This window comes from Talpa europaea (assembly GCF_964194135.1).
Source record: "Talpa europaea genome assembly, chromosome: 4".
Classification (NCBI taxonomy): domain Eukaryota; kingdom Metazoa; phylum Chordata; class Mammalia; order Eulipotyphla; family Talpidae; genus Talpa; species Talpa europaea.
The window spans coordinates 129,303,546-129,319,876 of record NC_140070.1 but is presented as its reverse complement, the minus strand read 5'-3'; positions in this window follow the sequence as shown (position 1 = coordinate 129,319,876).

The following is a 16,331-nucleotide window of genomic DNA, read 5'->3' as shown; positions in this document are numbered from 1 at the left end:
AACCCACATCTCACTCAGCAATCATTCAAATCAAATTTCCAATTTCCCTGGAATTGACTACAATTCCACCAAAACATCTTCTTAGTAGACTACATGTACTGGTGCCTGAAACTCAAATCATTGACTCATATAGGATGGAGTCTTTTTCCCAGCAATATTGCACAAAACTATATTCACGAATTCCACGTTGTGAGCTCTATTTCATTCTGTCTTCGCCTTAATGAAGGGCAATGTTTAGATTTCTCTTATGACTAAGTCCCCATTCCCAAGTGTCAAAGCAGAGAGGATGGTAGCCTTGGCAAAAAGACATGGTCCTTCGAGACGAGGACGTGCCAACCACAGTGTCTGTATGAATGCTCTGTTCATTTTGAGAATTTTTAAATTTACTTTTCTCAGCTGGCATTCTCTATCCCTATATAAGAAAGACATTTCTATGATTAAAGCATATGTGTTGATGCCAAAACTACCAAGCAAAAAGTGAAAAATTAAAATATTTTTGGTGGGTTATGTTTTATTTATTTTTGGCTATAGGATTTAAAAAACAGCCAGTTTAACTAAAATGTTGATGAATACATTGTGTGGTCTGCAAACTGTGGTTCAATGCCACCTAGCCAGATTACTTTCTAGTATGCTTAGACACTCAAGATTTTTCTCTGTTCCATGGCTCCAGGGCACATTTCCTCCATAATACGTCTTTTCTTGATAAAGCAAAGTAATTCATAGTGGTAGGAGAGGAAAGTATTGGATATATATATAATTGAAAGATGGAAATTGCCACTTCTCAGAGAAATAGGAAAGGATTCTAAAAATCAACATTTGTCAGAGGTATCGGTATACATAAACCACACTCCTAATTGGTACTCAGAATATTTACTCAAATTTCATCTATTATAGTTTCATACATTATGAAAACAGTGGAAGAGAGACAAAATTACTAACAAAGTTTCATAGTTTTCTCTACGCAGTCTTATTCCAAGCAAGCAAAAGTGTTAAGTTTTTAGAAGGTTTAAACATTAGATTCAAAATGAAGACCTAGAGAAGAGGGAAGTTTAAAAAGGACAGAGATCAAAGCAATAATAAAAGCAGGAGACAGGCTGATTGAATAAGAAATGCTCTATTGAAGAAACCATAAAAGATAGAACACGTAGGTAGCATTTAGGAATGGAAAATTTCATTTTGTTTCATATGCCAGCTAAAGCAAAAACTGAGGTTTGAACTGTCAAAAGCCAACCTATGAGGCTTACATTTACTTTCAAACTCAGCTTCCCCCATTTTTCTAGCATGGAGGTTTTCTTTTTTTTTTTTTTCCTTTTTAAAAAAAGAACCTTTGAACTCTTGCCTTAACAAGTACAGTTAATATATAAAGAATCAAAATTATGACTGCTAATGCCTCTATTTTGTTAAACCAGGTATTAAATATTGTACAAGTTGTGTAGTCTGAAGACTATTGGAATTGCAGTTTGTGTGACTAAGGTGTTCGAAAAATCTGGAAAAAAGGAGCTGAACTTGAAAGTCAAAGTCATTTTTTTTCCCCAGAGGACATTTTATTTCTTTTAGATGTATTAAGCTGAAAAATATAAATTTTCCCCATTAATAATTACATCTGAGAAATCAAAATCATTAATAAATGTGGATTCTGATAAGTCAGTGTGTGACCTCAGAATCTTATTTATACTACTTTTCATTTTAAATTCATGGAAACCAAAAATTGTACTTTCCATCTACTACCATAAATTAATAACCATGTCAAAAAATTTAAACATTAACTGGCATTGAGGAATAACAGGTTTATTTCCAAGAATCACTTAGAAGAAAAATCTAAACAATTTCAATATTACAGATATTTCCTATATGTAGCTATTAATAGCAAAATATTATTTATTTTATATTTTATTTCTTTATTAAGGTAAAATAGATTAACAACACTCTATTTGATTCAGAAATATGGAATCCCACCTCTCAGTGCATGTTATCACATCACAGCTACCCCCAGGCATCCATTTAGTAATTAGACCTACAAGTGGTTATTAAAAGAAGTGTCACAATTATTGATCACTATATGCAACTACAGTATTCTAAAATACATATCTAAATCTAAATGCAAGTGGCTATATAAAACTATGTCCAATGAGACAGATATTAAAAATGAGAGAAAAAAAACCTTGATTTATTTTCTAGATTTTTGAGTGACAGCCTGAAATACAAGCCAATAGAACAATCAATTCATTGGTCTATTTTTCCATCAATAATGAACTTGCAAACACAATGAATACCTTGATTGTTATACTTTTGATTTTTTCTTTGGGAATACACATGTGTTTGGTTGAATGGAAAGCAGATTATCAAAAATGAAACACATGTATCCCCAAATGCCACAAGAATAAATAGGATTTAATGACTACCATTTGGTGACAGTTATGCAAAGTTTGTTTGCATAATTTTTGAATTAAATTTAAATGTACACCCGTACTTACATAGGACATAACCACCATATTTAAATTATTTTAAATGATCTTAATTGGTTCAAATACTCATAATTTACCTATCTTTAAGCTAATTTTCAAAGACTCAGAAGTCAAAATTTGACAAACATCTCTGGGAGGTTTTATGGATACAGCCCTAAGGTTATTTTTAAAATACAAGATTTTAAAAGGTTCTAAATTTTACAACAGTAGGACAGGCTTTCAAGGGTCTTTTGAAATGCCAGTATTGGGACTTTTTAGTTCATATTGAACACCTTGAACAAGAAAATAGAAAACTAAATTCAATATTAGGTAGAACGGGATCTCAAATAAATGTAAGGGCATATTTACCAAATATTAGAACTGGGCTAGGATTTCATTTTATAAAACCCAAAGGGGAAAAAAAAATATAAGGGGAAGAAGAAATACACCAATTTGAAACAAGTATAGGATGTGTGCAGGAGTATCAAGAAATACAGTAAGGGGCCTCCCTGGTGGCCCAGGCGTTAAAGACAGTACTATCAAGATTTCAATCCCTGGGAGGCTAGGGAGCAACCCACATGGCACATGAGACCTCTCCAGCCTCACCCACTGCTCCCTGCAGCAGTGTATTTCAGTACATCTGCCTGTTCTGCTCCCCACTCTCTTTGGTGAATCCTGTCATCCTCCTGCACCTCTGGCTTACACCCCAGTTCTTGTATGCATAAATAAATAAATCTTCAAAAAAAAAAAAAAAAGAAATACAGTAAGGAATTTTGGCCTGTGCACTAACGGAGCTAGTAATCTGGACCCTGAATTTGGAATTTATTTTGTAAATACCTTGGAAGCATTGATATTCTCAGGGTAAATGATGGGGTGGGAGGTGTCTTAAGATTAGCCTTGTGGTAAGTAATGTGGATTAGAGAGAATAAGTGGAATCTAAAGACTGTATGACAATGGTGTTAAATATTTATCCACTGAGCAGTATAAATGACAGAACTAAGCTTAAAATGACAAATTACTTATTTTTATGTTTACCTAATGAGCAAACATTAAACATCATAGGACTTTCCAATATTTACGAGAGGTGCATCTGAAAGTCTCACAAATTTCTGAGGGTAGTATGATTTTGCATAAGCTTTTTGTAAAGCATTTTTACAAAATATACCAAAAGCCCTAATTTGAATAATTCATTTGTATAAGTATATTCAAATGAAAAATTGAATGTTCATATTTATATAAAATGAGTTACATACATGAAAAAATACCAAGCCATTGTAAAATTTGTAAGCCAATTTGCTCACAAACTTGCAAAATAGATTTTTATGAGAAAATACCGAATGAATATCAAATCAGTAATAAAAGAAGTAAGAATGTATTTTGGCATCAACAGAAAAATATATTGCTTATAAACTTAACACTTGAACACAACAATTTAATTTTTTTTTCTGGGAGATGTAATTATTCATTCATTCATTCATTCATTCATTCAGGAAAAAAAACATTTTTTGAGTGTTTAGAACATACTTGTGATCTTGTAGTATGGTTCTAGGAAGACAAAAGTAATCCCTCTTATTAACTACTAGGGAGAGATAGCAATAGATACAAAATAAGTACAACAAATTACTTTGTTTCTCATCTATTCAGAGTAGGGGTTGCATAAAAGAACATCCCTTACTAGGCATGGTAAGGCTAGGGGTGAGGCATGCAGGGTAGAGAGCATGGATAAAGTAGAAAAAGGCTGAAGAAAGAGGATTATGTTGGAGAAGGTGGTGGGATCAGTTTTTGCAAAATGTAAATGGAAGAAGAATATCAAGAAAAACATGAAGGATATTTTATTTAAAATAATGAAAATCCCAAAGGACTAAAGAGAAACTATTCATGAATCTGGGAAAAGAGTGACTAAGATCAAGGTGAATGGAAAGAAAATGTCAAAAGGGGATAAAAGTTGATAGAGAAAATAGATATCTCAAAAATGCTTCCCTCAAAGAAGTTAACATCCTATTAATTTGACTATATGTGGAAAGTATTATTTTTTACAAAGAGATTTCCATTTCTTAATGCGACTCACTGTCAATATTGTTCATGAAATTTTTATCTCCTTCACGAATACATGAATTTCTTATTTTAAATGTAAAATAACAAACACTTCTATATTCTAATGGGTTATTGATGCTAATTATACAAGGAAAAAAACTTGCAGAAGAAATTCTAAGCAGGAAAACTATGTTAGTAGTTATATTTAAGGAGTGATTTATTTTTAGATACTAAAATAAAGATATATTCCATAAAACTGAATACCAGACTCTTGCTAAAAGTAGATTGGAACAATATTAAAATAAACAAACACTCATTTAATTATAGATTGCATCAAGAGACTCATGAAAATACCAATCTTGGTTGACATAATTATTCAACATTCATTCAAATGACCACACTGTCCCACCTTGACCTCACCCTTGCCCTGTCCTTTCATAACCCTCAAATTAGACTCTTGCAAACAACATAAAATAGTTTAGAAGTTATGAAGACAGGTTTTTATTTTCTATTATAATCTTCTCATTTAGAAAGTGATAAAACAAGTTTCCTTTGGGAACAATTCCAAATTCTCTTGCTATGTATTGACCACATATAGGTCAGAGATATATGTGGCTCTGTCTGGGCAAAAAAATATTCCACTAGAGAGAGAAGAGGGATAGAGTGGAAAGGGGAATGAAAGGTGAAGACTTGGGTTGATAAGGGATCAACCCATGCTATGTATTCATAAGTTATGGCAGATCATCAAATTATTTCATGATAACATCTTGTATTTGTTAGTTACATAAATTTCTAAAAAAATTAAGCTTTTGAATATGACCCAATGACACAGAGATACTTTATTTGTTTACTTATGACTTGAAGATGGCACAATGTATATAATTTTAAATGATGATTTTGTGATGAAAGTAATTATTAAAAATTTGTGAGAATATAAGTTAGAAAAAAATCTATGATTAAATTAAGTAATTACATTTTATCTGTTGGTTTGATAGTTCACTGATTTGCTTGAAAAATAAATATCTTCATGATGATGCAACATAGTAATAATGAATAGTAATGAATTCCAAAAAAACTTCAAGATTATTAGAATTGATTATTTTTGTGGCTTTCAACCACATATTCTCTTACTAATATTGATTCCATGGAGATCTCACTGATGTGATTAGTTCTAATTATAAGTTGATATTTAGCTTGACTGAAGTATTGGTATAAATATATTTTACAAGATTTAATAGCTGCCTAAAACCTATTTAATTCTCAGAGGAAAAAAATTCCTTCTCAGACCTTATTTCTGAGGTCATATAACCTCTCCACAACTTTTACACTGTAGAAATGAAAAAACATTCTTTTCAATTATGCTAATTCATATGGAGGTGACATTAAAAATAAAAGTACAGCAATATGTCTTTAAGGTCAAATATTTAATTTACTTTTACTCCATTCAGTTTTATCTGTTGGCATTCTTTCTGATGAGCTAATGCAGGAAAATATTGCCACAACTAAGTGAGTGAGATCATTGAAAACTTCACACTTTGAGAAGGTTCTTTTTCAATTGAGATGGGTGCTATAAAATTATGAAATACAAGACATTTGTAGGAAGAAAAGGGAGCCTGAGTGCTGGGTAACCTTCGGTCATGTTTTTGTACTCATCTTTGAGCAGGCCAAATTTGTACATTTGTGATTCAAAATATAAGTTGCATTGTTTAAGAATAAGATTTGCAGAAATGGAACAAATATCCAGATTTGAATGTTCTTATTTTTATTTTCAAAAGAATTTTTAGACTCTGGAATCTTAACTTTCAAAAACATAAGGAATTTATTAAAGAAGTCATCTCACAGTAATATTTAAAGATATTAGATTATAGTAAGACACCCATTACATCAGTCCTGAATTTATGATTTCATGTAACCTATTGATTCACCATGATATTAAGCTCTGCTCTTTCTTCCATTAATACTTCTACCTACATTTTTAAACAGATTATATTCAAATCACTATCTACAGTCTAGGTTTCTCTCTTAAGGGCCAAATTTATCTGTTAAACAGTCTACCCACATAACTAACTGAATGTAACAGAACCATCAACATCTCAACATATTCATAACTGAACTCATAATCTTTCATCTAAAACCTATTCTCTGAAGTCAATTAATGGCACTGTCATCTATCCAAATTTTCTTGCAAACTGTAGGAATTACCCAAGATTTACAGCTGGTGTTAAACTCCCACACAAGATGGTGAAGTCTTGTCAATTTTTTATCTAAAATTTTGCTTGAATAAGTCACACAGCTGTTACTCCTTCTCATGCTTCTCTTCATTAACCAGACTCTTCATTCTTGACCTTTTTTACTAGATCAATTTTCATATTTTTACAGTTGCAAACCCTTCCAGAGATTCTTTTAAAATGTAAATCTGGTCAATTTATGCCAAATCTTGAAGTTTTGATTTTCACTATCTTCAGAATTTTCTTTCAAAGTTATTAGAATTGTATTCAGTGCTTCTGTGACTGGCCACATACTTGTCTTGCTTATACCCTACCTTTCATATTTGTTTCAAACATCATATTATTATTCCTCCAGTGTGTTTTTCCTGCCAACAATATGTGTTCTGGTACCAGAAACTCCCTTATCCATCCTGTCAGTCAACCTGAGTCTTCAAATCTCAACCTCTTCTATTGAGACACACCTGAGGCTTCTGTCCCAAGTTATTATACTCTTAGATTTGTGTGTATTCCTCTGAGAGCAGATAATATGACTTATTCCTCAGTGCCTAGTAAATAGTATGTGCTCAGCATTCATTGATGGTATGCACAAAATAATAAACACTTAGATAGCTAATAGGAGGCTGTTTACATACTTTATGAATTTGGGTTGATAAATATTTTTGAGGTTTAAAACAGTCAATTTACTTTTATATATTTTGGATTCTATATATTTTAGACACTTAAGTGGCATTACTAAAATTTGATTTACTGCCTAAATTCTCAATGACTATATTAAGGAGGAAAGGAACAACATTATATAAATTTTGTCTTCCTCTTTTATAAAAGAAAATCCAAAAAGGTAATGTAAAAATACCATGTTTTGCTCATGCGCTCCCTTACCATTCTATCTTTTCCATTAATTGGGTTGAAAAATATTTAGTGGGAATTATGGGTAAAGTATTAGGGATGTAATGATGCTGGTGCAGTTAATGTCACCATTTCATTGATATCCTTAAATTAGGAAATGCTACTTGGAAAAACCGAGTTTTTGTTTGGGATGCTTTAGAGGTAAGTATTCTCTTTCCATTAATTAATCTATTTTGAGTTTCACTGCAGGTGTTTGAGTTGACAGGAGACCTAACCTTCACAATACTAACTTAACTATATGGAAAGCTCAAAAATCTATTTGGGTTTTGGATTTCCTAAATCAGGAGATGATCAAAGGTAACTACTAATAAGCTTGGGTCACCGAGGTTTGCTATAAAAAGGAGTAAGAGGCAACGGAACTATCTCAGGATGAAATAATTACTAGTTAATTTTTCCTTTGCTCCCTATAGCACTCTCTAAATATAGAGGCTTACAAAATCTTGTTTTTTCTGGATTGTAAGGTATATTTTATAATGTTTTCTCTAGAACCACCAAGAGAAGGAAGTGAATTTTCTTTTCTAATAATAGCAGAACACAGAAATCTGCCCTCAAGCAAGGCAAAACAGAGACCTAAGGCAATTAACAGGGTAAATTAGGCACAAAGGTTCTTTCTGCCTCAGTAATTGAAGTAATTGACACCAAAACAGTTTCAGGCATATGATTGGCAAAGTTTTATTCTTTGCTTTGGTGGTAGAGACAAGTCTGAACCAGTTTTAAGCTATAGCATTTTTCTCTGTCTGTGGTATATTTTGTGAGATGGATTAAATTACTAGAGTTTCAAATGATGTATTCAAGCAATAAGTTAATTTGACAGCAATAAGTTAATAAGTAAAGCTTTTATATGACTGTGCAGACAAAATTGGCACATAGAACCATATATATACACAAACATAAATGCATATCTATCTATCTATCTATCTATCTATCTATCTATCTATCTATCATGTGTCTATGCCTCAGCTATATGGTATAATCGACTATTTGGAGCACCACTGTATTTGTGGTTCATGGTTGACCCAAATGTCCTTTAGCAATGCAAGTCTTTTTTCCTTATTGCCAAGACGAGTGAAATGACCTCCTAATAAGTATACTGTGTCTGTCCTTGTCTACCTTGTACCCACTCATGAATAATAAGATGACAATACAAATCTCAAAATGCCATGCTCCTGTTATCTGAAGATAAACCTGAGGCATTTATATTATAGAGATATGTCTCCTGGACCCTGCTTATTTCTCCATTCACAACTCATCATTCTCTGTCACTATGAAAGACTGAAGATCTCCATCCTTCCACTCACCATTGTTATTTTTATAAAATAAAGTACTGACTTTGTCCTTGTTCTCTTCCTAAGTTGTGTTTACCTGGTTTGCAAGTTAATTCCAACAAATTACATTGTCCATTCACTAAACATCAACAATGTACCAGGCCCTGATTGAATGCTAATTAAGCTGTGTTCCATCCCCATACAGTTTTCCAATTTAGTTTAGTGATTATCAAAACCTTTCATGGACATGATTTCCTCAGAGAAACTTTAGAGATGTTAAGTTTCGCTGCTAACAACTTTCCTTTATACCTGAGAACAGCCCAGTGAATGTCCCAGTCACTAAAGTGAAAACATGTTTGCTGATGTGCCTTACCCAAGCACTGCAGCCATCCTAGGACTCTCTCTGGACTTGTTCATCTTTTCATTACCAAAGTCAAGGTTTGCTCTATGATGATTGTTAAAGAATATGTTTAAATTTATGTTTAAGATGTTTTAAAAAATGTTTAAAATATTTAAAATATGCTTAAATATGTTTAAATTTAGTTTAATATTACTGAGATTGAAGGTTACCAATGTAAATTACATTTAATGCAATCTCATTTTTTACTTCTTCTAGGTTCTTTTCCCTGTCATTACATCTTATGCATACTCTATACATTCTCTTTTCACTTTTCAGTCTATCTATATCTCTGAATTCTTGTATGCTGAACATCTGATCTTCTTTTCCCAAGTCCATGCCACTCCCTATAATCTGACATAAGTCTATTGCAATCACTTTTGTTGTATCCATAGGTCCTGTAAATACTCATGCATTTGTAACCCTAGACAAATAGCTAACAGTAACTAGGTGTGCTTTGAGAACAAAGACAATACAAAAGTATGCATTTGTCCAGAGTTCCAAATTCTGGGGTTAAAAAGATCAGCAATAACCTCAAAATTCTTAGAAAAGACTGACAAATATTGTTTCTCCTTCAGATTTGTCTAATAAAAAGTATGTGATATCAAAGTTGGGGTCTAGTAGCTTATGAAAGTCTGATGAGAATAGAAACTATCATGTACGAGGAATTACATTTTGTTTCAAAAAAGGTTTCATACACACTTTAAAATTTTCTGTAAATGAAATTACATTACTAAATCTTTTCCGATACTTTATATTAGCGTTAAATTCAAACTAATGTGGAATCAGAGGTTTTTTAAAGCATAGTTCAAACTACTAATAAATCTACTTTTGCTGATAGAAACAATGTCAATGATTCATTTTGATGGCATGAGTACCAAATTCCATTATACAAAAATACTAAAAACAATCCTCCCTTTCTCCTAAAAGAATTCACATAAGGAATTTCTTCTTTTGTATATTTATTCTATTTCATAAATAGCCATCCATGTTTTCAACCTACAGACCCAATTTTATATTCTTAATAAAAATAATAACAATCTTACATGTACATAATGCTTTAAAGCTGACAAAGCATTTGCAGATCCTTCTAACGTAATGTATAAACAGGTTCAGCACTGTATTTTCACCAATATACAGATTTGTCTGAAATATTTGACTTGTAGGCATGATTTTAAGCATGAGTGCCAAAAAGAAAATCATTACAATTCAATTTAAAATAGATTTCATTATATATGAAAACTCACATGTGGATAGCTCATCTTTCAGGAGAACTGACTACATTTACTCCAGAAATAATAGGCAGATTATGACACCTATATTATCTTAGTAAGATTAAATATTTTTAATTGAGTACTTCCCTTTCTCATATACTAATGCTCTTTAACTGAATGAACATTTATTCAGCATATATTTGGTTCAAAGATATTTGGTTCCCTATCTAGTAGGGAAAAAAAGATAGATACAAAATGAATTTCCATATGTGACATGTAGTAAGATCCATTTTTCCCTGAAATGTTATGGAGATACAAGGACAACTCATGTAAGAATGAGAGGGGAAGAGTCTCTTTAAATACTGAGGAAACAGTTGTCATTTGGGGTGAACCTTGAAAAAAATTAGTAAGCATTTCATTTTATATACCTACACCACACTTATGTGAACATTTATATTACTAGTTTTTCCTTCCCCTGAACATCTATGTTCACTTATCTAATAATATTTTTAATGCCTCTTTACTGTAACTCTTTTTCTTTGGTCCCCAATTTCCTGATTTAATGTACAAATGGAAATTATCTTTTTGAATGCTTGCCAAAAGTGTAATTAAGAATGATCTTCCTTTATTATATTTTAAAGTTCTATCTAAACAAAAAAAATTTAGAATCTAGTCGATAAATTATATGGTACCTCAAAAAGTTGTCTAATAGGCAGTCATTCAACAGAAAGAGTCAGATAACATATATTGACTTAGAAGTATGTTTCTAATTAAAATGTTAAAAATGAAATTTTAAACCTGGCATGAAATTATTATATGAACATATTAATATTTATTAATATGTATGTATAATACCTGGCATGAAAGTATTATATGAACATATTAAATGTTCATGAATTTAAAGAAACAATATGAAAGAATGAACATCAAAACTTTAGCAACATATAACTCTGGGGGAAATATTCTCTACTTCTACAATTTTCTATTTTTTATTTAAATAACTCAAATAACATGTTTATATTAGAAAAATTTGAAGTATACAGCATCTATTATCCTCAATTTAGGAATTAGAATATTAATACCATTTTTTAATTCAATAACTCCCTTCAATAATTCTCCAGTAAGCATTCAAGAATGAATAATTCCATAAAAAAATTTAGAAAATAGCAGAACTTAAGTTAGATTATTATTCAAATTTTAATTCTAGTAAAATGAAATTCCAGTGAAGAATAATAATAGAAAATTATCTTTAAATAAGGCAAAATCAATATTTTAGCATTATAAGCAAAATAATTTTTTAATCACTAACCATCAATACTCATTATTTTCTGTCACTTATACTAAGAATATCAGCAATAATTATCTAAAGTATAAAAGACAACAAATGCAACAATTTTATGAGTCTACTTTATCATTTTTCAGCCCTTTAGTAACTGGAATTTTTTTTTATTTTACAGTAAAAACACATAAAGATTAGATAGAATCATAAATCCTCAGCCATTCATCAGACAATGATAATGCTTCATCAGAAAGGAAATTATGGATTAAAACTGTTGAAATAACTCCCTGGCCCAAGACAGAGGCTCTTCAGCATGAGACACCATATCAGACGCCCGGAACAGGGACTTCCCTGTCCCTGTAAATGCTCAGCTCCACCAGAAACATGTCGCCCAATCTCCAAATGCCACACAACTCCAGGGCTTTTCACCCTTTCAACATTGACCATTTGGCCCCAGTTCAGACATTTTCTGTTTTTCTTTTTTTTGTTCTTTATTCTTTATCTTATTAAAACTCCCGCCTTCAGCCTCATTTTAGAGTTCTCTGAAAAGAGACTGCCTACTTCACAAAGAATTCAAATGTTTTTGTAATATGTAAACTGTTTTTAATCATGTTTCTGCAGAACTATAATGGAACACCAAGAAAAATAAGGCATATCTTTCACTTCCACAACTGCAAACATCTCATTTGGCCTCACCCAGAACAAAACAAGCCATTCTTTCCCATCTGTGAGGCCCACTCACCCTGAGCACCAAAAACAATTTGGGATTAGAGGAGTGACACATTTTACATTCCTTGTTTTACTGTGCAGTTCCATGAGTAGACAAGAACAACCTACAACATACATCTTACAGATGAGTAAATAGCATCCAGGATGCACCAGTCTTCAGCCACAAGTCTCAAGAGAGGTGAGCAAACACAGCAGACGTAACAGCTCACCAGCTAACATATCAACACGCGTGACCTGATTGCTGTTTCCGCTGGCCCTTTCTGACTCCTGGCCCACTGGTGGCTTTTATGCTATTATTTTTGAGCTTTTGATGTGTACTGTTCTGCCTGTTTCAGGCACTAAGCAGTTTGTCCTGAATTAGAAAGAGGTGCTAGAATGTGGGAGTGGGAGGCTGACCTACATCTGAACAATCTGCATATGATTCACCACAATTAAACAATTTGGTTTGAAATAGCTACAATTAAGCTATTATCATAGAAGTATTTACTAGACTAGGAATTCTAAATTTATCTTCACATACATCCTAGCCAAGAAAGCAGCCACATTTTCTGGAACTCTTATTAAGTAAAACTAAAAACTTATTAAGTAATACTGAAGTAAAATTTTTCTAAAATAACATTACACTACTACATCACTGACAGTTTATTATACTTATAGTTTCTTTGTTTGTTTCTTTCAAAATTACAGGTTTAAAATAGCAATAAAATGTGAAATTATCTTCAAGAGACTCTTGGTTTCCAACAACATAAATTTTAAATTTATTTTAATTTTCTTTATATTTTAAATTGATATGCATATATTATAAAATTGTTTTCTATACATAAGGGAATTTTATATGGCAATGTCAAACTACCTTAAGATTCTGGATAAGATGCTATAAAAATGTAAGAAGAGAATTAAATTCTGTCTACATAATATGTAAATTGTAAAAATATGAAATAAATATTATGGACGAGAAATCCAAACTTATGACTAAACATGAATTGTTTGATGATTTCAACTTGAGCAAGTAAATAGACACAAAACACTTTCTGCCATTAAGAATAAGTAACATCAATTTCATTTATCTCTAACAAGAACTGTAAATTACTGAAACAACTAAAACAAATGCAACATATTTTATAAAAAAACACTTATTTTCCCTACCTTTATAGATGAGTGAAAGGTTCTCTGATTAATCTTCAAAGATATCCTGAAAAAAAAAATAGAAAGCAGATGACATAGAGAAACATAAAATACCAGGTTTAACTAAACATTATTATTAACTTTGAGTGTTAGTGGTCTATTTGCTGGAGGACAGGGGTGGTTGTGATCTCTTGATTATGGCAAATTACCAGTCATTCCATCCCAGATAAGTATGAGACTAACAACATGAAAGGTGATACAGGGAAGATGAGCATTTTTTTCATTTTTATAGAGAACAGAACAAGACTCATTCATAACTATTAATCTATTTAGTCATTTTACTACTGACAATTGGTAGAGGTGAAAAGGAAAAGATAAAATCATACCATATTGCTACAGTGAAGACAAACAACTAAAAAAAAAAACACAATAAAATTACAAAACAAAGACCTCTACATTTAATAACATCTTTTCAAATTGCTAAAAACACAGGTAGTAATAGTGTCATATGCTTTGTGGATATGATTATAACATTTCAGCTTGGGGTGAAATCACATCCTATGTTCTAGAAAATTAAGAGAACTATTACCTGGCATAGGGACTTAGTGTAAGGAAATTCTATTACCCTTCATCAGAACAGAATTAGATTTAGAACTAGAAGGTCATCTAAAAATCAGTTGGTCCAACTTCATCACTTTACAGATAAGCAAGGCAATATGGCATAACTAATTCATCACAGAAATGAGGTAGAATTTTCATCTCACAGCCTCATATTCATCCCACAGCAAAAAGTTACTTAATTCTTCATAACTTCCCAAATTGGAAAGAAGTAGGTGTGGAATCATGTGTTTTGCTCTTGACAAGTTTCATTTTAATGAAGTCTTATATTCCTACCTGAAAATAAGACCTCTGTCATCAACATTTATTGCATCGACTTCATTCTAAACTTTTGGAGAAAGATACCAAAGACTTAAATGACTGGATGCCTACTCTTCAACTGCTTACAAATCAATGAAAGTAAGTAGAATCAAAATTAAGGAGAAAAACACAGGGACTACAAAACTGACAAAAGAGTTAACTTACTAGTTGGATATGAGAGAGATCACCTGTAGTTCTTTACATAAAATCTTTCTGGGTAGACTTCAAGCCAAGAAAGTCTACCCACTGCTCTTTAACAAATGTTTCCACTTTCTAAATTGATCTGAAGGATTATAATCAATAATGAGCTCCTTCTCATTTACTCTTTGGTTAGACTTCATGTTTCAAAAAAATATACAATCATTTGTGATTCCTAATTAAAGAAATGCAATTTTTGAAAGAAAAATAGCTTATTAAACCATTTCTTGCACGTTTTCAAAAAAACATACAATAACTCTGGCCTAGTTTATTTTGCTGTTAATAATAACCTCTGTTTTCAGAAGGTATGATAAGAGAATCAATTTTAAGTAAGCCCAGGATGCACTGCTGTGCTATCCAGGTCAAGAGTTTTAAGAGACTGGGAACTGAGCAGGCAGCAAAATGATACTGTGGGACCTTTCTTTGAGCTGTAATCTCAGAAATAGCTCATGTGCTGTGATGGAAGCTCATAGAACAAGTAAGATGCCTCTCCCCTTCCTGGACAAGTTCGATGATTAATTCATATTTCCTTTGCAGAATGTCAAAGAATGAATGTCATAAGTTTCAGAGTTATATCAGAGACCCAAAAATATTAATAATAAAAACTGTTTCTAAAACGTGACCTATGGTTAAACAGAAGAGAAGGTAGAAAGGCGTTATACTGGGTAAAAGGTGTCAATTACACATTATGTATATAATAGTGAATTATGTGTGTGTGTGTGTGCGTGTGTATATACATATAAATATATTAGTCTAAAATTAGACTTTTAGTGGTAAACATAAAGTAATATATACACAGGTTGAAATATAATGATGTACACCTGAAACCTATATTAATGTACTTTAATAAAACCTTTGTACTGTAATAAAAAGTCCAAATAAAAATCACATAAAATGTGAGATTCAAATTATTTAGAATTTGGGGCATACCTTATTAAAATTGTTAGTGTCTTTGGGAAAGTATTATTTAATCATAAAATGGATTTATTGGATTTTATTACTACAATTTTTTATTTCAGCCGAAATCAAGAAGAATACTGACATGAATGTTTTTGAGCCAAAGTTTATGCATATTAATCCAACCATATTTAAGAGAAATAAGTCATAGAAAGGATTACAAAGAAATATGTTCTTTGAAATTTCAGTAATCAGTAAACTAGGCACTGTTCAACATTTTTATGTAAGAAATCATATAATCACAGTTCAGTACTCCTATTTTACAGAAGCATAAATATACACACACTATTTTGGAGTACACAATTATGCTGTATGCAAACAAATATGCTTAAACAGTGAAATATGTACTTCTAATCCATTATGCAGTTTGTGTTTTCAAATATCCTCTACTATAGACTAGAGTTTTGGATTTTATAATAACTCCAATATTAGGGTTATAGTAAATAAACATATCTACAAGATTTAAAGTGCCATACACGATGAAAATGGCTTCCATTTTATGGCAAGATTATATCATGTGGAAGGCAAGATTCTGCAGACAGTTTGAGAAGGAAGAAGACGCAGTAAAGTTAAATTACTACTTTTAAAATAAAATTTCTAATAACAATTACAAATTTGCTTCTTGTTTGCTTTCTTC